Below are 22,376 nucleotides of genomic sequence, written 5' to 3'. Positions count from 1 at the left end.
TACAAGCTTAATGGGCAACTCTGTACAAATAAAAATGAACAATAAAATAAAACCTTTAAAGGATGAGATCTATTTCAAACAGTGAAGGATAGATCTTTAAGTAGTTTAAGGAAAAGATAGTTTAAGCATAAATACTCAGAAAATTCCACTTTTGGGTAAAATCTCTCCTTTTCCTTCTCTCTCCCTGTTCCTACTTCATCATATACATATGCAAAATCAGAAGTTTTATATACCCAGATAGATACACAAATACACAATGTATAACTAGTGTATTTCTATAGTAATTGGTTCACTTAAATCATTGCTTTCTAGTGTAATTTACTGGGATGTATATTCAGTAATGCTTTCAAAATTTGCATTCAACTACAGCTTATGTTCTATCTGATTTCATGACTGTCTCCTCCCATTGATGAGTCAAGGATAATCCCTACGTAGCCTAGTCCCATATAGGCAGCTAGTCGACTGGAACCTACTCAGTGCAATGTCAAGTATTAACAAGACTTTTTTTGGTGTGTAAATTTGACTAAGAAGATAAAAATTATTCCAGAGGATTGAAGACAACAATCCAATGTCATTGTCCTAAACATCCTAAATTATTCATGCCAGCTTTAGCAATTAAGGACAGTTCCTTGTTAGAAGACAGATCCCAGTGCTCCATATATGCTGCTGCTGCTAAGTCACTTCAGTCGTGTCCGACTCTGTGTGACCCCATAGACGGCAGCCCACCAGGCTCTCCTGCACCTGGGATTCTCCAGGCAAGAACACTGGAGTGGGTTGCCATTTCCTTCTCCAATGCATGAAAGTGAAAAAGTGAAAGTGAAGTCGCTCAGTTGTGTCCGACTCTTCGAGACCCCATGGACTGCAGCCTACCAGGCTCCTCCATCCATGGGATTTTCCAGGCAAGAGTACTGGAGTGGGGTGCCATTGCCTTCCACGGTCCTCCATATATACTTAACCTTAATTATCCCCCATTAGACATTTCATCAAAAATTTGACCTGCTCAAATTATTTCACTATTAACTAACTGCCACTTAAAGCCATCCTAATGTGTCTCATGCTAAAGAAAATTGGTTTAGCAGGAATATTGCCTTTGTGCCTCCCTGTATACTTAAAATTTCTGTGCTGTAGTTTCTCTATCTTCAAACAGAAATGCTTCATCAGTCTCAGAGTGATGGGGGAAGGTTGAACAGGGAATGTGCATAATGCGCCCGTGCTCTTGCAGAGTGTGGGGAGTGGAAGGTTGCAAAAGGAAGCATATTGCACTTAAGATGATAATCACTACCTATCATTTGATTAATGTTTTTTAAATCACTGACTGAATTCGTTTCATAAGTAAATCATGGGCAAAATAAGTTGTACATTTTTTGAAGTCTTAGCAAAAACATAACTGATTTTATTGCTTTACTAATCAACACAAACTCAATTCCCCAGGGAAATAAAATAACAGTCTCACATTCCGTATCTTCTCCTTTTATTCATATTGCTACTACCTCCTTTCCAACTCTTATCACATCACACCTTGAGTGTTGCAATAATTTCCCAACTGACCTTCTTCCCTCCTGTGGTTCATCCTGCAAACTGCCCTTAATCATCCTGTTAAAGCACAGAGAAGTCACCAAGCTCCTACTTAAAATCTCACTCTCTCTTCACTGCCTAGAATTTAGACCAAACCACTTAGCCTTAATATCTGGCTCCCAACTATTCTTCCAGTTTCCAGCTCTATTACTCAAGGTTGAGCTCTAAATGCAACTTTTTAAAGACTCTTTTCTGATCACAGAATGCCCTTCTAGTGCTCATATTGTTACTTATGCTGTGGCTTCTTAGCCCAGCACTTAGCCCAGACTACCAAAAGGAAGTCTACACACTTTAGCTTGAAATGTTATTTCCGCTACAGCCAGAATACCTTCTATATCATATTTCTGGAGCATACAGTCTTCATCATGTATTCATATAGCCCTTCATCACTGCCAGGAATACTACCTGTGTAAGTATTAACCCTCCCACCAGACTGCAACCCAGAGGAGGGCAGAAGTCATATCTTGCATGGCACAATATCTGGAACAATGTCATGTTGAAAGAGAATGATGTTACTGATTGGATGCTCGCTGAGTAACTGAATTAATAATATCAATAAAAATAGAGATTTAAGGAAAAAAACAAGAAGGACCATAATTTTTTTTAAAAGAATGGAAAATCATTCTGTCAATAAGATAACTAACACAGACTGTGAACAAATCATGCTATAAGCCATTTCTTATAAAAATTCCAAGGGGAAAATGATACCAGGAGCAAATCCTCATATGTATCCTACTTGCATTAGGAATAAAATATTCTCAACCTAATACCATAGTTTTTGCCAGTCAGGGCAAATGAATGTTTACCATTAATGGATGCTCCAGTATTTCAGAAATGGACTGGTCATTTGCATCATTAAATGATGCTTGTAGTTAAAGCATAAATGAACCCACGGTCAATTCACAATGATGATTCAGTCTATAAGACAGTGCATGTCTAGATAATGCATTTCATTAATACTGTGCAGAAATACTGAGCTGGATGTCTGAAAGTGTTTGCAAAGATAATGTTTTCACTAGTTCTTAAATACCTTGAGGCAAGGGAAACCATAAAAGCTAATAAATAAGCGACTGAAAGGTGGAAGGGAAATAATATCACAGACATTAGAAGGATTTTGAGTGATCTAATGAAATACTCTACCCTATATTTTTCTAAAATTGTTCTATGGGAAACGATTCACCAGAACGTATTTATATCATAAGACTTTTCCCCTCACACAATAAAAAGTAATTACTATACAATTAGATTGCTAGCTGTATGCCAGTTTAAGGAAGTAACTTAAATATGACATGCATACATTGTTCTTTTATATCAAAAATCTTGGCATTACATTACACTGATCTCAAATATTTCCTGTCTTTCAAGTATGAAATGATAAACACATTCTGGATCTGTGTTTGCTTTCTCATAAATGCCGTTTTCAGAAACATATAACATGGAACAACAGACTGGTTCCAAATAGGAAAAGGAGTACATCAAGGCTGTATATTGTCACCCTGCTTGTTTAACTTATAGGCAGAGTACATCATGAGAAACGCTGGGCTGGAAGAAGCACAAGCTGGAATCAAGACTGCCGGGAGAAATATCAATAACTTCAGATATGCAGATGACACCACCCTTATGGCAGAAAGTGAAGAGGAACTAAAAAGCCTCTTGATGAAAGTGAAAGAGGAGAGTGAAAATGTTGGCTTAAAGCTCAACATTCAGAAAACGAAGATCATGGCATCCAGTGCCCTCAGTTCAGGGAAATAGATGGGGAAACAGTGAAAACAATGTCAGACTTTATTTTTCTGGGCTCCAAAATCTGCAGATGGTGACTGCAGCCATGAAATTAAAAGATGTTTACTCCTTGGAAGGAAAGTTATGACCAACCTAGACAGCATATTAAAAAGCAGAGACGTTACTTTGCCAACAAAGGTCCATCTAGTCAAGGCTATGGTTTTTCCAGCAGTCATGTATGGATGTGAGAGTTGGACTATAAAGAAAGCTGAGTGCCAAAGAATTGATGCTTTTGAACTGTGGTGTTGGAGAAGACTCTTGAGAGTCCCTTGGCAAGGAGATCCAACCAGTCCATCCTAAAGGAGATCAGTCCTGGGTTTTCATTGGAAGGACTGATGTTGAAGCTGAAACTCCAGTCCTTTGGCCACCTCATGTGAAGAGCTGACTCATTTGAAAAGACCCTGATGCTGGGAAAGATTGAGGGCAGGAGGAGAAGGGAACAAAGGAGGATGAGATGGTTGGATGGCATCACCGACACAATGGACATGGGTTTGGGTGGACTCCGGGAGTAGGTAATGGACAGGGAGGCCTGGCGTGATGCAGTTCATGGGGTCACAAAGAGTCGGACACAACTGAGCAACTGAACTGAACTGAAAACATGCCTTCATAGCCCAAGAAATGAAAATATTTTATAGGAGAAGGCTGTTTTCTACCTAAATGTTTCAGATCATTTACACTGGGGAGTTCTGCTGACCACCTGTCTATTGGCTTCACTGACTTTGATGACTTAGATGTAGAAGTAAACGAGAAGCTGTCTGAGCTGTTTGATTTTAAGGATTAATGCCAAAATTCCACCAAGGAAGCTTTCTGTCTGTCTTTGAAGTCTTTCCTCCTTTTACAATTTCAACTAACCCTCCCCTCCAAAAAGCAAACTTTCAAAGCTCTTATCAATTATTTGCAGATGGGTGCTAGTGGAGAATCTGAGAACATAAGGCCTTGGAAAAGGAACAGGAGAGATGAGCAAGAGCCCTGAAGGTGGGGAAGGTTAAATGGATGCATGTAATTGAGGAGAGTAGGGTATATAGAGGATTATCGTATAGAGAGCAAGACACTAATTTGAACCTTCTGACTTCTCAGTGGAGGTTAGGGTCATTCTTGGATACAAGATCATGACCAAATGTATCATTTGAAAGTGGATGGAACTTCTGCCAAGAGGTGGTCACCTTAGGCTTTAAAGATAACACTCTTCCCGATAAAATCCTAGTTGTAGACAGGAAGTCTTCCCTAGTGGCTTAGTGGTAAAAAATCCACCTGCAATGCAGGAAATGCAGGTTTGATCCCAGGGTCAGAAAGATCTTCTGGAGAAGGAAATGGCAACCCACTCCAGTATTCTTTGTCTGACAAATCCCAAAGACAGAGGAGCCTGGTGTACAGTTCATGGGGTCACAAAGAGTTGGACATGACTTAGCAGCTAAACAACAACAACAAAAGACAGCAAACTAAACTGTAGAAATACACTGAAGGAAACACTGAAAAATTTTTGGGAAGACCATGTAATTTATCATTCAAATGAGGATACAAAAAGGCCACCATTTCTAATTCTATCAGGATGACAGGCAAGCTATAACATATGATTATCCTACTTACAACTCCATTTTTGCCCATAAGGGACTATTAATATCTTTCTGGTATTTTGGATAATTAATTTTCATCTTTAATTGTCCTTGAAAATTGAGTGATTGATTCCACAGCCACTATTGTCCTCAAACAGCATTTGCTTTCTAATTTCTGATCTAGTTTGCAACAATGTATTAGATGCTCAGTTAACAAACCCTTGGATGACAGGGGACCTTGGGATTAAGTGTGGCATGATTGCAAACAGTTAGATGCTTTTCCAATAAGAAGTCAATTCTTTCACACAGGATGGAGACTGCTCCTGGATGACTCTGAGACAGTAGGGATCTGGAAAGTAGACTGAAATCTTACAAGGGAAAAGGAAACCTTTTTAAGCATTGAAGGAAAATTCTGAGTAAGAGAGAATGAGGAAAAGTTTTTAACATCTTTGTTATGAAGGGAGTGGATGGTTCATTTATTTTACAAAGATACTCTATAGTTTTATTCCATGTCTCCACAAATGATATTGGATTGATTCTCCAATGCGAAGCTATGGCTCCCCTTCCCCTTCCCCGCCTTGAAAGTCAAGTCTTTGTATGACTATCACCCTCAAGTTAAAACCTACACGGCTCATGGGTAGGATCAGTCACTGGGAACAGACTCTGCATCATATGAAACAATTCTTTGGCCTGTTTTGATTTTGTTTTCTCCGCATAGGGAACAACCAAGATCACTGAGAAAGTTCTGAGGTTTAATCTCCTGAGCTAATTTTAACAACAACCAAAAAAGCAGTGCTGAGAATGGTGCATGGATTTCAATATAAAGACCTGAAAATGCTTTCAATTTTGTGCTATGGTTTTTGTCAAAAAAAAAAAAAAAAAAAAAGAGGTTGCGTTTCAATGCAATCACATGCACAAACCAGGCCATGATTTTCCTAAATTGCACTTACTAAATGGAATTTACCAAAGCACAGACCCATTTATTCCCCCCTGTGGGGCATACTATTTTAGTTCTCCAATGAAACTCAATTCTGTGCAGTTCAAGATTGAGCTAAAGCTATAATAAATCCACATTTAAATACCTCCATGTATTTATCAGGAGATTTTAAATTATTAGTTTCTATATACTCTATTTTAACAGACCAGGATATATATGGCCCTGGAAGTTAATCCCTTAGCTTTTTCACCTACTTATTCTCTGTTTATCAATTCACTTTGGTTGGAGACTTATTTATTACAATGCTATTGGCTGAGTAAAACATAAAATGGATAGATTTGTTGACAGTTTAGAACATAGAAAAGACTAACCACAACTTTCTCACATTTCTGAATCTCTCCCACCACCAGAATGTCAGTTTTGGTTGGGTTTTCTAAATGTGTTTTTCAGAAACTCTGAGTAAACTTAATTTTGAAATCTTTAAAATGCCAGCAGCAAGTGTTACCCTGTGCACTGGCCTTTAGCAGAGCAGCCTGAGTTGTCATGGTGAAATGGGTCAGCGCTGTTTGCCAGGCAACCCCGTGAAACTGCGAGCAGGTTGCTGGCCTAGTGGTGGCCACGCAGGCCAAAGCAGTCCCCGATCTATAGCTGAATCTAGGTCACCAGGATTCTTTGATGTTGCAGCTGTGGATGTGGGACCTCCATCTCCAGCAGGGTTCACAGAGCTCTCCTGCATGCCGGGCCTACCCTGCGGCCGTAATCATTGTCATTCTGCTGGGTCCCCTCCTTCTGCTGGCCATGTGTTATGCTCCATATTTAATTGAAAGTTCTTAGCCACAGGAGCCAGAAAACATTCTCTGTGCATGTGTGTGTGTGCGTGTGTGTGAGAGAGAGAGACAGAGACAGAGATCTTCCTCTGGAGCTTGCATGCTGAAATTGCCCCCATTTAAATGCATATTTCTGCAGAGTGAGCTAAATATTAATATCACATTTCTCTCTTAATGTAAACACCAGCAGCAAGATTTGGCAGCTCATAAAAAGAGGAAGAACTTGGGCTTTTCTCCATACACAGCATGCGCTTTTTTTTTCCCTGGGTACCATTTAAGTTAACACCATGTCTACAGCGTGTCTGAAATAGCAGGAATTCAGTGAGATTGGAGGGGAGCTGAGAGAGCAGAGGCCTCAGCATCTCTGCACCCTTGACAGTTCATCAGAGCGCCTGTTGCTAGGAAAACTCTAAATTGTTCTTCCATGTTGGAGCTGTAAATTATACATTTGTGCCCATTTATTTGACATTCCCTTTGAAATATTCATTACCCTTTTCTGTTCTATTTAAAAGCAATGATCTGCCTTTTGAATACAGACAAGCAATCTTCCCCAGCATTTATATTTTAATGATTGCTTTTTTCTTTAGATGAGTTTCCCATTTTTGATAATTTTTTAAATTGAAGAGCAAGCATTTTTTAAATTGAAGAGCAAGCATTTTTTAAATTGTTTGTCCAAATATGAATTAGGATTTCCAAATTGTCATGTTAACTGCCAAATGCACCCACCTACACATACATATATGCACATCCACACACACCTAGTATGTCACTTGCTACTACCTAACCTGCCCTGTATAAAAATCTTAAAACAAAGAACATTTTCTCAATTTAACTAAGGAGGAAGTAAATAGTATATATGCAAGCCAGAAAGATTTATAGTTATCCATCTCTTTTTTAAAAAATAAGTAAATAAATGAATGAATAGCAAAAGGAGATATGAAGCCCCAAATATCAAGCCACTGGAAAAGAAGGAGGCAATACCTGATGGGATGCAGGCCATGTAGAAGGATTAACCTTGACAAGAAAACATAACACTATGAAAGCAGAGAACACGAGGCCCTGAATTTTGTCCCCACCCCCTCCAAATTTGTATGCTGAAGCCTTAACCCCTAGGACCTCAGAATGTGGCTGTCTTTGGAGAAAGGGCCTTTAATAAGGCAATCAAGGTTAAATGAGGTCATACGAGTGGACCCTAATTCAATCGGACAAGTGACCTTGTAAGAAGAGGCAGAGCCACTAGGTTTGTGTCAAGAGAAAAGACCCTGCGAGAACCGAGGACACAGTGAGCAGATGACGATCTGCACGCCAAGGGAGGGCCTTAGGGGAGCTAAACCTGCCAGTATCTTGATCCTGAGCTTCTAGGGCCTAAAACTGTAAGAAAATCAATTTCTGTTGTTTAAGTCACCTAGTCTACGTTATCTTGTCATGGCAGCCCTAGCTTTCTCATGGTTACAAATGCAACTAAGTTTGGAAGGTGATGGACAGAAGCCAAGCAAAATTCTGCTTTACTTTGGCATCCAAGTAATGAAAACAGCTATCATCTCATCAGTGTTTGCTTTGTATCAGGCAGCGTGCTAAGCACTTTCATGACCTGTTTCCCTGAATCCTCACTATAACACGGGGAGATAAATACTATCATTGCCATTACTTCACAGATGAGAAAGTATGTGTGTGTGTACACCCATGCCCATAGGAGATGAATAAACTAAAGATATTCAGAACCTCAAAGACAGTTACTGGTGGCCATTAAGATGTAGGTAGTCTCCTCCAACCCTGTGCTTAACCACCACACGATAGACACATCTCCTACCACATGCGCCTCCTCAGGTTCTTCAAGCAGAGAACACATACTCCCAATCCCCTCACATTCCATATCAGGAGATACATCTTCCCTGTTTTCTTCCAATTCAAAGCCCAAGTGAGATTCCAGCTACCAGCAGAATCCCCTTCATGCTCTCAACTCCATCTGTATCCTGGAGCATAATATTCTATGTATCCTAAAGCACTACCTATATATTGCTGGGAATTATCTGCCCAGGATATGTCTTGTGCCTATATCTAGAGAAAAGGCTTTTGGAGGTTAGTGGCTATATCATGGACGTCCTACCCAGCATTTACTACCAGTCTAATACATTGAGAGACTTAAGAAACATTATTTGACTGCAACTTCCAAAGATAAATTTCAGTACAGACACTGTAAATAAACTGAAATCTATGCAAACACCTCAATAATAATCTGGGATGTGTGATTCCATTCGTGTTAAAGAGTTTGGACTGCCTTAACCCTTTGAGACTCTAAATGGACGTGGTGCCCAGGGATGGTGGTACAAAGAAAAGTAGGGAGCAAACCAAGTGGCCCTCAGCTGAGCTCTAAACTGCCTTGCATCCCCTATTCAAGTATCCCCATGCTACCCTTCCAACACTCAGCTTCTCAGTTAGACAACTTGCTCTGTAGACAAGGCAAAGTTTTAACCATGGAAGAACCTTGAGCAAGTTGATCTCTTTGAACCTCAGTTTTCTTATTTGCAAAGGGATGATAATTATGCTTATTTATTCAGTGTATGTTAAGGCCCTGTTCTGTCACATCTTCCTGTGCCAAATTTAGAAACAACAACAGCAACAATCAGTTGTCACTAGTAATTAAATTTCTCCGCCTAGACATTAAAAAAGGGCTCCATTTTAAAAGATTTGAAATTTGACATTCTGCTAAAGCCTTGCTGTTTACAAAGGGTTTTTGTGAGCCTTAACATTTGATCCTTGAAAAAAGGTCTACAAAACATCAAAGCAAGAAAATGTACCATCTTAATTTTAGAGAAGAAAATAAAAATCACTATAAGTCCCCTATAGAACTAGTTTTGTTGTTGTTTAGTTGCTAAACCATGTCTGACTCTTCGGGACCCCAAGGACTGTAGCCTGCCAGGCTCCTCTGTCCATGGGATTTTTCCAGGCAAGAATACTGGAATAAGTTGCCAGTTCCTTCTCCAGGGGATCTTCCCAACCCAGGGATTGAAGTTGCATCTTCTGCAAATTCAATACCCCTGAGCCACCTGGGAAGCCCATATAGAAATAATTGGTCAACTCAAAAAAATAAATAAATAAATAAACATACTCAACTAGAAAGTCACATGCTCAGACTTAAGCCCAGAGAATCGGGATCTTTCTGGGGAAGAACAATGACTCCCCAGGTGGGCTCTGTGTAAGGTGACTGTTGTAAAAAACACAATGGAGCACACTTAGTGCGTGTTCTCTGGACAATCAAGACAATGCTCGCTCCTTTTTCCTCCAGGCATCCTCAAGTTTTGTTCCCTTCTCGGGACATTATCAGTATAAAGGAGAAAGTTATCGCTTTCCCATTTCCAGTATATAGGAACACAGTGACATCTCTCCAACTCTCTTCCATCTAAGAGAGGCCCGGTAAAAAACTGAGAAGGACTGTGTGCATTGCACAGCTTGTTTAAATTATTTTACCTCGTGGTATCTCAATTTTTTGCTATAAAATTGAGTAAGTTTAATCATGTTTTGTGAGAAATAATTCGTGAAAAATCTAGTGACATGGTTTATTAAGCTTGCAAATATATTCATCTCAAAATAATAAAGCTATTGTAAAGCAATTATCCTCCAATTAGAAATAAAAATTTAAAAAACGAAATTGAGAAGCAAAAATGGGGGAAAATAAGATTTTAAAAGAATACCATGTACAGCGGGATCAAATGAAATAAAACAGAAATAAAAATTTAACAAAAGCTGTCCATGATCTTTATGCAGAAAGCAATAAGTATTGCCAGGGACATTTTTAAAGAATCAAATAATGGAAATATATGCCATGATCATGGATTGAAAAACTCAGTATTGTCTTACCAAATTTAAATCCCCAGAAAGTTTTTTTTTTTTTTTTAAGAAAATGACAAGCTGGTTCTAAACATGTGTTTGGAAATGCAAAGGATCTAAGGAAAAAAATTATTTTGTAAAAGACAAACAGAATTGAAGAACTTACACTACTTAATTCTAAGACTCAGTATGAAGCTACAGCAATTAAAATGATGAAATAACACTGAGAGTTCAGAAATAAACCCAAACATACTTGATGGCCTTGTGGGTAGGCAAAGATATTTGTTAGGCCAGAAATAGCACTAGAAATAAAATAAAATAAATTAAATTGGATTTAATTAGAATTAAATCCTCCTGCTCTCCTTAAAAGAAAACATCAAGAAAGCAAAGAGGCAGACTGAGAAAAAAGTATTTGCTACACATATAACTACTAATGGAGTATATCCAGAATATGAAAAGCACTTTTCACCTCAATAAAAGACAAATAATGCTACTTATCATAAAGGTCAATAGGCTTTAATATATATGAATATCCAATATTCATATATATTCACAAAAATATATATGAATATCCAATAAGCACATGAAAAGATGTTCAACCGTAGTCATTTGAGCAATGTAAATTAAAACCACTTTGTGACATTATTTCATATCCACTAGAGTGGCTAAAATCAAAGACTGGCGAGATGAAATACTGCCAAAGATGGGGAGCAAAAGGGACTCTCATACATTTCTGGTAAGAGTGTTAAAATGATGCAACTACCTCGAAGAACAGTTTGGAAGTTTCTTACAAGGTTAAAAATACACTTACTATTTGACCCAGCAATTCCACTCTTTAAATATCTACTCAAGAGAAATGAAAACATATATGCACACAAAAGACTTGTACGCAGTGTTGTTTACAGTAGTCCAAACCAGGAGTCAACCTGATGTCCGCAGCAAGTGGATAAATTGTGGCACAGCCATACAATGGAGTATCCTACTCAGTAAGGATGAATGACTGCTATACGTCACTGCAGGAATGAATCACACGGACAGTATTCTGAGTGAAAGGAGATGGCACAAAGTCGTGGTGTATGGTTACAGTCTATGAAATTATAGAACAACCAAAATAAATAGATAATAATAAAAATCAAATCAGTGGTTTTCTAAAGTGAGGAAGGGGAGACTTGAGCATGAAGGTAAAGGGGAACTTCCTGGAGAGGTGGAGGTGTTCTATACTTGGATCAGGATACAGTTCCACAGTGTCATCAACCTGTGTATTTAAAATATGTGAGCTTTATTTCATGTAAATTATACTTCCCAAAAGTTGAATTTTAACAGCAGAATTTAGCCAAACTTTCTTAAATATTATTTTTCTCTCGCTTCATAAAAATATATGAAAACCTTTCTCCTCTGGAACAGAGATTGGTCTGTACTAAGGGCTATAGAAATGACTGAACTCCCCCTGTCAAATGTTTCTAACATGACTCTCTTCAGACCTGTGGTTCCAATTTTCTTAAAAACAGTGGATGATGAAAGAGGGTCCTATTTCTGAAACTAACAAAATGAGACAATAGCTCAACCTACACACAAAAGAAGTTCAAAAAAATCTTATTGTCAAACAGTACAAACATACCCAAGAAGAGAGCATAGGATAATAAATCTTTACGTACAAGTTACCTCGTGTCAATGGTCATCCCTATATGGCCAATGCTCTCTATCTACATACTCCCCTTCCCCAGCCTTCCCTTGAACTATTTTAAAGCAAATCTTGGGCATCATATCATTCTATCTGAAAATACAAGAAGTTCTAAATGTGTGATTCACTTGCTTATGCTGTATTCTCTGCCTGAAATGCTTGCCCCTTCCTCCCGAATACGGCTGATCCTTCTCATCTGTCAGATGAGACCTTTTCAGAAAGGCCTTTTCTGACCTCCCTATCAAAATAGCTCACCTTCTACTTTGGCTCCATTTCTTTTTGTGATGGTAATTTTTCACAACCTGTGATGATTAGTTACTGTTTTTTGTCTGTCTTCTCAACTATATGCTCAATGCAACAGCACCAGTACAATGCTTGGAAGATGATTAATGAACAGTATGTTCACATTAATTGATTGTCTGAACAGATAGTCAGCTAAAGTCTTCAGAGGTCAATCATATTTCTTCTATATGCGGTGATGCCCTGGACAACCCACCAAACATGAGTTGGCACTGCTCGATTAGAATTTCCCAAACCATTCTCCAAAGGTATAAAATATGTGTCAAGTAGAACTAGTGGGTATGTTTTTATAAAAATCATGGAATGTTATAAGTGAAAACTGCTTGAGAAATAATCTAGTGGCTTTTAGATTGAAAAGATTGGAGAAGGCAATGGCACCCCACTCCAGTACTTCTGCCTGGAAAATCCCATGGACGGAGGAGCCTGGAGGGCTGCAGTCCATGGGGTCGCTGAGGGTTGGACACGACTGAGTGACTTCACTTTCACTTTTCACTTTCATGCATTGGAGAAGGAAATGGCAACCCACTCCAGTGTTCTTGCCTGGAGAATCCCAGGGATGGGGGAGCCTGGTGGGCTGCCATCTATGGGGTCACACAGAGTCGGACACAACTGAAGTGACTTAGCAGCAGATTGAAAAGATAACATTTCATTGAACATGGTTAAACTTCTTTCAGTTAACAGACCAAAAAAAATTACCTAATATTTCAGAATTTGTGATTTACAAAGGCCATAATTTGAGAGTTTTGTCTAGAAATACAGTCCATTCCGAGGAGAATTTAATTCCATGAAATATTAGAAAAAATACTCAATTTTATACTATCTATACATAATATACTCAGAATCTATTTATTCAACAAATATTTATAGCCAATCTATTATGCACCAGAAACTCTTCTGGGTAGTTGGGGCTATATCAGTGAAAATAATAACAAAGCTTATATTTTAGCCTATGTGTCAATACAGTAAAAGTACATCCTCATGAATTTACTATAGTATTGTTATAAAGTAATACAGAACAAAATGCTTTCTATGATGTTCTCGGTAAAGGCAGAATTGACCATTTCCTTGTGAAATATTTAACACCAAAATCTCAATATCATTACTTAGCTTCTCCATTTTCTAAACTCAAAAGAATTACCCCTGCCAGAGAACCAGGTTGCGATTAGCTGTAACTCCAGCTTAAAAAGAGAATATTTTCCCCAGGAGTTCCCCTCTTATTGACTCACTGATGTGCAATCTGATTGCAGGATCTCTTCTTCAACAATACCAAAACTTTCATTACAACACCGGATGGGAGAAGAGATGTATTAAGATGTACCCTTGAATCCAGAAGTGCTCAACATATTTAATACACCTTAGAGTTTCAGATGACCCAAAGTTGGGCATTCAACCAAGTCTAATCCATATAGAAAGGCATCCTCCATTTCACTTTCTCCAAAAAATTATGTCAAATATTTTGTCCATTTTCCTCATCATTCATTTACTCTTGTTAGAATACTAGTTTCAAGGTGTGATTTTGGAAGTATGGGCGCCACACTGATACTTTCTCCTGTGTTGGTCATGGAGTAAAGGACAACCAAAGTGTAAGGGCAGCAGTAAGAGAGGTGGGACCGGGCAGCAAGAAGGAAGGTGTAACTCCCAGTAGGGGAGCAGATGCAAGAGTCTCCCCTATAATCTCAGGATGATAGCTCTGATCTCTGTCTCTTCAGTGTCTTCTCCCACCAACACAACATGCAAGACAGCATTCCTACTCCTCTGATAAAATGATCCTCATTCTCTGAATATTGACTTGGTTTTCCCATGGCATTTCTAGGAATTCTAGCCAGACTTGAGCTTTACCTGGAAACCACCAGCCTATGAGGTATCTAACTTGGATGACAAGGATATAATCACAGGAAAGTCAATCCAACAAAAGTGGATTTTTGAAATAATAGGATATTGACTCTACATTACGTTTCCCCTTCTAGAAAGGAAAATAACATGGGTTGCATTTTTGAAATTGTAAAATAATGCAAATTTCTTATTTTAACAGCTCAGATCTCAGTTGCCAAGTAACAAAACCCACAAGTTCTCTGTATTTTCCATGAGCTTTCAAAGTGTATGTTTCTGGCATACTTCAGGGCAAGGAGGAACTTGTTGCTAAATATATTGCATGTTCTTCCTACAAGATATTTGGGAATTTCTCAGAACAACCTAGGGGGTTGAAGGGGTGACTGAAAAGTCACTGCTGGCTTTTCCTCCCTGAGCTGTTGATTCTATTACTAATGAGAGACAAAGACTAATTGTTCCTCCCCTGATGAATGTTGCTTTCAGAAGCCAGAGGCACTTCTGAAAAAATGGAGCATTAACCCTGGTGAGTTCAGAAAGGGACATGGAGGAGAGTAAATCTAGGAGCCTATCTTCCTTGTAGGTAGCTTTCTAACAATTCAAAACCTGTAAAAATTTTTGTCAGTTCAAACATTAGATGCCTGGCCCTGTGTCTTATCTTTTTGTTCCACACACATGGTGAAAATTAATATCTCCCTCTTCCAAATTCTTACAGACCTTATTTTCTATATAAGCCCCTGGTACTCATCATATGCTGCCTCCACTACTGATGTTATGATACAGGTGTTGCTTCCCTGATAAGATCACAAGATTCAGGGAGCAGATATAACTCGTACTTCTTGTGTATCATCCACTGCCACAGGAAAACGGCTCTATATGTAGGCTCTAAATGTATGTTAAGAGAATAAGCATTCCATATATGACTGAGTTAAGGGAACACAAGTAATATCTGCTGACAATATTTCCCACATTCCCCGTTTCCTTCCCTGAATCCCAAACAACCACACACACGCTCTCTCTCTGCCCCCTTTCCCTCCTATAGATATTAAAGCAAAAGTATTTTTTCATTTTCATTAGTCCCAGTTCCTAACATTTCTTGACCTTTCCTGATTTCTTATATTAAAATGTATTAAGAACTGGGCCTGTGTTTAGTTTCATCTTGGTCTTCCTTTGAGTCATGATTCTGTAGAATCAGCACTCCTTGGCTTTCTTTCCTATCTCAGTCTCTTCTGTGGGTTCCTGCCTGGGGTTTATCTCTCAGTTGTGGGTACTCCTTGGCATTGTGCCTACTTGCTGATCTTAGAAATCACTCCAGGTAACATTTTCTATTACCAGCTACAAGCTGGTGACTGCCAGTTTATCTGCAGACCAGCTCTCTCCTCTGAGCACCGGACCTATGTAATCAAGTGCACTACTGGACATCTTCACAGGGCACCTCAAACCCTGTATGACCAAACCACATTCCTCAGCTTCCCTCTTCAACCTGCTCTTACTCCTGTTTCTGATCTCTGAAAATGGCATCAGCATCGAGCCAGTTCCCTAAACCAGACCTTCTGCCCTAGCTAACCACCAGTCTTTAATGGCTGTCATGCTTACTACCTTCGGGTCCTTAGGCTTCCCTCATAGCTCAGTTGGTAAAGAATCTGCAATGCAGAAGACCTGGGTTTGATTCCTGGGTTGGGAAGACCCCTGGAGAAGGAAATGGCAAGCCACTCCAGTATTCTTGCCTAGAGAATCCCATGGACAGAGGAGCCTGGCAGGCTACTGTCCATGGTGTCACAAGAGTTGGACACGACTTAGTGTCTAAACAACCATCTGGTCCTTAGGCTCAATCAGGCAACAGCATCACTCACATCACACTGTGTTCAGTTGTTTCCAACTCTTTGTGACCCTTTGGACCATAGAACACCAGGCTCCTCTGGCCATGGGATTTTTCAGGCAAGAATACTGGAATGGGTTGCCATTTTCCTCCTCCAGGGGATCTTCCCAACCCAAGGATCAAACACACATCTCCTGTGTTTCCTGCATTGCAGGTGGATTCTTTATCTGCTGAGCCATCAGGGAAGCCCATCAGTCACACTAATGAAGTCCTGTTCTAACTGGTCTCTCCACAGATGTGTGGTTTTAAGTCTTTCAGGTCATTTGAAGCTGAAACCAGAGTGATCCTTCTAAAATATAAATTTGATCATGTCACCCTGTGCCTAAAAATCTTTCAATAAATTTCATTCTTGTAGACGCAGCAAAATTCCTTAGTTTGGCTTACAAATGCCTATGCTACCTCATGCCTGCCATGCTAGCCCCAACTCTAACCTTTCTATTCCACCTAAAGATCTTTGCTACCTCAAATGCTCCCTCTCATTTTCGAGTCTTGGCTTGTGCTCATTCCTCAGCCTGTCACACTGTCTTCGAAGTCTAGTCCCCAGTTTTTCCCCAACTCCTGTTTATCCTTCGTTTTATCTCCTCCTTGCCCAAGAAGCCTTTCCCAGTCCCTCAGTACAGGTTATGTGCCCCTCCTTGGTATTCCCAGAGTCCATGTGCTCCCCCTTTATCTCATTTATCATATGGTGTTGTTCTTGGCTATTTTTTGTTCCAAATTTCACACTAGTCACTTCCAGGAGGGCAGAGATTCCATTTTGTTTGAAGCTTAATCCTCAGCACCTGGCCCAATGCCTGGCACATAGTTAGTGCTCAGATAGTATTTGCTGATGAGCATCTTGCATAATAACTCATACGAAATCACTTCCTCAATGCGAGGGAGATACACTGATGAGAAAATTATTTCTCATCTTGTATTTCAAGCCAGGAACAGCTTTTCCCACCCTTACTGGTGGTTTCAGTTGTCAAGAAGAGGCAACTTCCTTATTAAGTGAAGTAGAGGTAGGAACTATACAGAGGAGCTGGGTATGAATGGTTGTAGGATCCGGTGAGAGCAGATTCCGGTTCATCATGAGGTCTACCCAGAGCATGAGTCTAGAAACCTCTAATTTAATACCCTGAAGCTGCTGTTCCATTTGACTTTTTGACTGATCTGAGATAGAGCCAACAGTAAGAATATTCCAGACTTCTAGTACACTCTCGAAGGCTATAGATCAGTTTTTCTATGCTCATTAAATACATAATAATAATGGTCACTCATACTTGTCTGATTCTACATCAAAGGGAACCTGTTTCTTATTTGACTTTCAGACTACCTGGCACTCCTGTTAATTTCAAAGGGACTCTGGGTTTGACTCCTCTCCAAGTAGACACTGAGCAACCTAAGAAAAGTTGAAATATATTCAATGATTTAGTGATTAGTAACCACACATTGAAGTTAAAGACTGAGGTGTAAACAAATCCACATCTTGCCCTGAGGGAGTTAGGGAGAATGTTTTTAAGAAGGTGATTAAAACAAAGTTAATAAACAAACAAGCAAACTACTAAAGGTCTTGGCTGGCAGGGCCTGTAGAACATGTTGATTCCTTTCCAAGGGGAAAAAAAGGGTCTGAATTAGATAATAACTCCACCAAGAGGCATTTAAAAAAAAAAAAAAAAAAGGCCACTTTAAGCAGAATGCCCTTGTCAGGAACATGGGGCCTAATTACTGTGTGCTGGGGACACTAGTTGGTCTAACTTTTCTTCCAAAGAGCAAGCTTGACCAACCTAGACAGCATATTAAAAGCAGAGACATTACTTTGCCAACAAAGGTCCATCTAATCACAGCTACAGTTTTTCCAGTAGTCATGTATGGGTGTGAGAGTTGGACTATAAAGAAAGCTGAGCGCTGAAGAATTGATGCTTTTGAACTGTGGTTTTGGAGAAGATTCTTGAGAGTCCTTTGGACTGCAAGGAGATCTAACTAGTCCATCCTAAAGGAAATCAGCCCTGAATATTCATTGGAAGGACTGATGTTGAAGCTGAAACTCCAATACTTTGGCCACCTGAGGCGAAGAACTGACTTATTGGAAAAGACCCTGATGCTTGGAAAGATTGAAGACAGGAGGAGATGGGGACGACAGAGGATGAGATGGTTGGATGGCATCACCAACTCGATGGCCATGAGTTTAAGTAAGCTCCGGGAGTTGGTGATGGACAGGGAAGCCTGGCGTTCTGCAGTCCATGGGGTCACAGAGTCAGACACGACTGAGCGACTGAACCGAACTGAACTTGGAACACTAGTTAGTTTGTAAGAAGGAAAAACAAATAAATGAATAAACAATTCTTTTGTCTATTTCTGGATGCAATATATCCTAAATTGCAGCAAGGGGATTCGCTGGCCTCCTTGGCAAAGGATTAAAATCCACTTTTCATCTTTCTGAGGTGCTATTAGCAGCAACCTGGAAATCTCCTTCGTATGCCCAATTACACTGCAAAATGTCAAGCCTGTGAATTTAGAAACTTACTATCAACAGTTTGCTGCAAGTATATGTTAATTGATATTAAATCACCATGAAATGCCTATAGAAATGCACTGCTTGCCAAAGGCTTTCCAACTGAGAAAAGGTAGGCACAATCAAATAATTAGGTATGATTTTCCATTTCTTTACAAATGTTACTAAATACTTAATTCAGCACCACCTGGGTTCTCTTTTCATTATTAGATTACTTATACTCATTTTGTTTAGTTTTGTGCTTTTTTAAGCCTTTTAAAAGAATATAATATTAACAATCAACTTCATTTGTTAATGCTTATTAATTATAGTATTCAATTTCTTAGCGTTAACTATTAAACTGAAATCTGGATCTGTGACAATACTGAGAAAATTCAGAACTTAAAACACTTCTAAGAAAGAAGATAGATAACTCAGATTTGAGCATGTATCTATCGCTATATATTTGAAGGACATATGCAAATTCCAAAATTATTTAAAATACTCTACAAAGTTGTGGTCATAGACTAGACATATAAGTTGATTCCCTGTATCCCTAGGTTTCCTCCATTGGCACAGAGGAGTATTATTACACTTTCCCACTTCCTTGAAATTACATAGATGTAGCCACATGGCTTCCTTTGGCCAATGAGTGTCACTTTCAGGCAGAAGCATTTAATTGCTGGCATGAAAACCTCTAGCATTCTCGGGCCCAGCCTTGGCTAGCGTGTAAGCAAAGGTTAATATGACAATGTGACACATTGAACCACCACATGGAAGGGAACTCCCTGTCAGGTCACCTGTTCATGCAGCAGACTTGGCACAAACAAGAAAGAAGCTTCTGTCACTCCAGGATTTGGGGTTGTTCACCACAGCCTGGCATAGCCTTTCTAACCAACACAGAGACATCAAGCCCTGTCATAGCAAGCTCCCTTGATTCCCTAAGCACGTGTCCTTACGCACTGTCCATTCTTTCCTTAAATTCACTACTCAATTTAGTATCATACATATTTTTTAGTAGAACTGATAAGAAAATATTGGTAACTGGCACCTGAAAAAGCAGTTACTATATGTATATAGCAGGCAAAAAAACACACATATTAATATACTGGATTAAATGTCTACTGGAATTTTCTTTCCTTTCCTAGGAGAAATGTGTGTTAGTTTCCTATTGTTGCTGTAACGATCACAGTGATCTAACACAAATTTATTCTTTAACAGTTCTGGAGAACACAACTCTACATCAAAGTCTTATCAGGGTCATGTTCCTTTGGAAGTTTCAGAAGGTATCTATTTCTTTATCTTCCTTAGCTTCTAGTGGCTGCCAGTACTCCTTGGCTTGAGGCCCCATCTTCAAAGAGCATCACTCCAACCTTCTTTTCCATCACCACATTTCCTACTATTCACTCTGACCTCCTGCCATTTCTTATAAGGACCCCTGTGGGATGTCCCTGGCAGTCCAGTGGTTAACACTCTGCACTTTCACTGCAGGAGTGAAAGGTTGTTGATGAACCACAAAAGACAGCTGGGATTCTTGGCCTCCAGAGGAGAAGAATTCAATCCAGGGCCAGAGACGAGGCTTGATCGCTCAGAGCTTTTGTGTAATAGAGTTTTATTTAAGTATAAAAGGGATAGAGAAAGCTTCTGACATAGACATCAGAAGGGGGCAGAAGGAATACCCCCTTTGCTAGTGCTAGCAATGGAGTTATATACCTTTTAATTAGTTATTACAATGAATCAAAAGAATGTCTGGAGGTTGTAAAGATCTTACTAGACCCACTCCCATAATTTACATTTTAAGATAACAGGATTAGCCAGAAGGTTTTCAGAAAGGAGATACTGTCCTAAAGCAGGATACATCATTATTATATAATCCTTAGTACAGAGTTTAAACTGAGTTTGTTGTGTAATCATCAGTTCCAGGCTTAAGGATAAAAACGTTTTATGCAACTAAGACTAAGGAATGTAGAGGAAAAAAAACGTTTGTCCTTTCCTCCTCCTTGAGAATTCCAGACCCCTCTCTCCTTGGGGACCCCCAGACTTCTTATCAACCTGCCTAGGAATTGACCCTCTCAGGAGGAACAGGTTCAACCCCTGGTCAGAGAACTAAATCCCACATGCTGCATGTGCAGCCAAAGGGAGAAAAACAAAACAATAAGCACCCTTGTGATTGCATTGGATCTAAGAGGATAATCCACGCTAAATGCCCCATCTCAAGATGTTTAACTTACACATATCTGCAAAGACTCTTTCAACATATCAAGTAACGTTCACAGCAAGTGTTTAATCATCTGGTAACATCTTGCTTCCTCACACCACCCCATACCCAACTCACCCCTTCTTAAACAGAAGCCCTTGCTAAATAAACAAATGTTTAGTTCAAATGTACCCTGTACCACATCTCCTTTTTCAAGAGCCCAAAAACTATGGTTAGTAAAGCTACACACAAAAACACACACACAGAGAAAAAGATCTTTCACAAGAGCAAGAATAGGAGAAAAGAAAGTAGCTTGATTGAGGCTCATCAAAATTAATGGGGAAAGAAGTAAAATATCTTCTTATACTGGCACTCAGTACTAGGTCCTTATGGGAAAAAAGTAAAGCTTCAAATCTATTTATGTAAACATTCGTATTGTCCATATTGATATCAACAGTTGAAATATATGCATGGATTCAAATCAGTAGGAACTAATCAGAACATAACCACTGTCTCCTTGCAATTTGCATATTAGTTTTCCCTCATTCCTCCCATGTGAGATGATTTGCTGAAAAGTATAGTTGGCTACTTTATTCTTCTCAGTTCAGGGTCTGAGCAGGATAACTCCTGTTTCATAGACAGTCTTGTTCATACTGAGCCCTGAATACACTGAATGAATGAATCAATCAATCAATCAAATAGCATTTTTTTGTGATCTGCTGTATTGGTAGTATGCTAAGTATTTTGTATATGTTATTTCATTTCATTCTTCTGACATTGTTCTGTGGATATCATGTACAAAAAGTCCTAGTGCTTGCCCTCAATTATTTCATGCTATTGAGTTTTTTGAAGCTAGGATTTATGGAACTCTAGGGTACATACAGATATGCAAATTCAGAAGCTCTGTGAACTCTAATAATTATAAGCAGAATTATTGAATGTGGAGAAGTGCTTATGAGCAATTTTCTAGAAATAGAAGGCTCATCCTTTCATCAGATACTCAGATACTTAAATGATCTGTGTAGTGGTAATTCTTGGTGTTTGTCTATGCAGCATCACTTCTGCTGATAACAAAATTCATTCCTTCCCTTTGGAGAAGACCACTTTGCCATATGATTTAGATGGGGCTAATCACCCCACCTGGCTGCATGGTGGGCCTGTAACCCAAGCCAGGCCAATCAAAATTTAAGAAGCATGTATTTTCCATCGGGGCTACAAAGCTTGTTGAGCATAAGCTACAAGTGGGTGATGATCATCTTTGCCAACAAGTTGGGAAACCTGACTAACATGGAAACCCAACAAGAAAGTTAGGTGAAAATCTGGAGAAGACAGAATGACAACTTTTGTTGCAAGACATAATTTCATCCAAAGTTGAAGCCAAATCCAGCTTAGGATTTTTTTTAGTTACATGTGGAATAAATTTCAGTTTTCATGTAAACCTGTTAGAATAGTCTTTCCTTTTCAGTGAGAATCAATTTAATTAATTTAGCTTAAATACTTCCCACAAACAAGTAAATAAACAA

Source organism: Bos indicus, chromosome 9, assembly GCF_029378745.1.
Source record: "Bos indicus isolate NIAB-ARS_2022 breed Sahiwal x Tharparkar chromosome 9, NIAB-ARS_B.indTharparkar_mat_pri_1.0, whole genome shotgun sequence".
In the NCBI taxonomy this organism is placed as follows: domain Eukaryota; kingdom Metazoa; phylum Chordata; class Mammalia; order Artiodactyla; family Bovidae; genus Bos; species Bos indicus.
Note: the sequence above shows the minus strand (reverse complement) of the source record.